Source organism: Crocuta crocuta, unplaced genomic scaffold (assembly GCF_008692635.1).
Source record: "Crocuta crocuta isolate KB4526 unplaced genomic scaffold, BGI_CrCroc_1.0 scaffold25, whole genome shotgun sequence".
NCBI classification, from domain to species: domain Eukaryota; kingdom Metazoa; phylum Chordata; class Mammalia; order Carnivora; family Hyaenidae; genus Crocuta; species Crocuta crocuta.
Window position 1 is genome coordinate 18295735 of NW_027532015.1, and position 2157 is coordinate 18297891.

At 44.4% G+C, this 2157-nt stretch overlaps 1 protein-coding gene across 1 annotated transcript in view; it reads left to right on the plus strand.

Annotated features, from left to right (window-relative positions):
• Positions 1 to 1924: 1924 nt before the first annotated feature.
• Positions 1925 to 2157, plus strand: part of STX7 (syntaxin 7) — a 46943-nt gene continuing 46710 nt past the window's right edge. The window contains exon 1 of the mRNA XM_077775959.1: positions 1925 to 2010. The gene's annotated coding sequence lies outside the window, so the exon portion shown is untranslated. The remainder of the gene's footprint in view (positions 2011 to 2157) is intronic.

Genomic DNA, 2157 nt, shown 5'->3' on the forward strand with positions numbered 1-2157 from the left:
CTCTTAAATTTACCCCCTTTCTCCAGTTTTCTTCATAAAATAGAATTATGAGCACATCACACTTTTACTTAAAATCCTCTAATAGTTTAACTCCTCATAGATACTCATTTAACATGATGTAGAGGCGTTTCATGATATAAACTCCACTTGCCTTTCCAATTTTATGCCCCTCCAACCCATCCACGGTGCTTCATCTAAATAAAATTATATGGCGATCCCTAAGAGTTTGCACTTGCCTATGAATTTTTATGTGCACATCCTTTTTGCCTGGGATGTGCTTTCCCACCTTGTCTTCCCTGTGAACTCTTACACATCTTTCAAGATTTTGTTAATACTTCCTCTTTGGAATGGTCCTTGACCACACACGATGTCATCTTCATCCCCCATGCTGGGTATAAATCTTTATCACAGCCGCTCTTACACTATCCTGGGAAGAATCTCACTCCTTAAGTTCCTTGAGGGAAAACACTATATGCCTTACTCATCTTCATATCTGTTACTCTTGGAACAGTCCCTGGCACATGGCAGGTTCTCAATGAATATTTGCTGAGTAGAAGATAATAGTAGAAAGAATGAAAGATTCTGAATGAAGTCACCTGGACCTGTGCTTCTCATAATTATTTGTGTGTTTTGATGAAGTTTCTTTGGCTTTCAGTTTCTATAATCTACTTCCTAAATGAGGAAGTAGAGCTAGATTTTCTGGAAGGCCCCCTCCAGCTTTTTGTTTGTTTGTTTGTTTGTTTGTTTTAATACTCTATGGTTGAAACTATTGCCTATTATAGAAGTTGAAATACCCACTTTATCTGATCTCAGAATGTTTTATAAAATTTTAAAAATATTGAAAAAGGGGATTTCACATAAAAATCTGAATTTTTTAAAAGTCCGCACTTGGTGTTAGCTGAATCATGCTACCTTTAGATTTGATGAGTGCCTTCTGTTTGGCCAGCATGCCCACTTCACTGCCTCCTTGTCAGAGGCAGAATATAAGTTGTTGTTTATTAAAACACTTGCACTGTAGTTTTCTTCAGGAAAGATGTGAAATAGGAAATATTTCTTGTTCCCATTTTTGTGTTAAAAGTAGAACAATTAAAAATAAACTGGGAGACCGTTGTGTTTCTTACTCCCGTCTGATCTCACTCACTTAGGTATATCTGCATGCATAAAACTAAATAACCTAGAGTTTTCTTAGGTGGTACCAATTCAAAATATTCTGGTTGTGGTTTTTATCACTTAAGTGCATCTAGACCTTTCATGTCCTGAAGATCTTTTTCAGAAAATAGAGATGCTTCAATACAGGCAAAGGCCAAGTCATCCTGTCTTCGAATTAATTTGCTGAATATGTCTTTCACCAAAAGCAATCGATGCTTTTGTCTAACAATTACATTTGAATATTTATCATCAGAACATTCTCTGCTCTTTTCAAACGCTGTTAAAACTACTCTCTGCCCTTCAAAAATTCTTAGAACGACCTGTATGTGCTATGAAAACTTGTCTACTAAGTGGGCACACGGAGGTGACTCTTCACTTATTCTGTCATTGTTCCTGCTAGGATTGCATATTTGCGTTAGCATTTTTTAATAGAGCTGTGAAAACGTTCTCCTGCAGACTGAGGACAAGACGGGCAGGACCTGCTGGGGCGGGCTGAAGACACGAGCGTAGGGAGGCCGCCATCACCCGATAAAGGCAGCTGCTTCATTCCCTCACCTTGTTTATTGCGCGCAGGCTAAGGCGTCCGCCAGCCATAATTCAAGGCCTCAAAAAAACACCTCCCTTGCAATTTTCTCAGTATCCCCCATTCCTTAGCTTGGAAACCAGGGGGCGTGGCAGGGCGGCTGTCACTCAATCCCGCTGCCCAACGGGAGGGGAGCGAGGCCCGCCTCCTCCCCAGCGCTGTGCTGCGGGCATGCGCACTGGGCGTCCCAGCGCCACCGCCCATCAGCTGAGAGTCTAGCTGGGGTTCCTGGGGCCGGTGGGTGCCTGGGGCCGGCGGAGGAGGAGGAAGCCGAGGAGGTAGGGGTAAGGGGAACCTGGGGGAGCGGAGAGGGGTGGTCCCTGGCCCGGAGCCCCGGCGGCGCGAACTCCCGGCGGCTGCCGCGCCTCCTTGTTTGTGCGCGCGGTCAGGTGGCTGTCGCCCTGCGCTTTGCGGCTGCGGTCGGG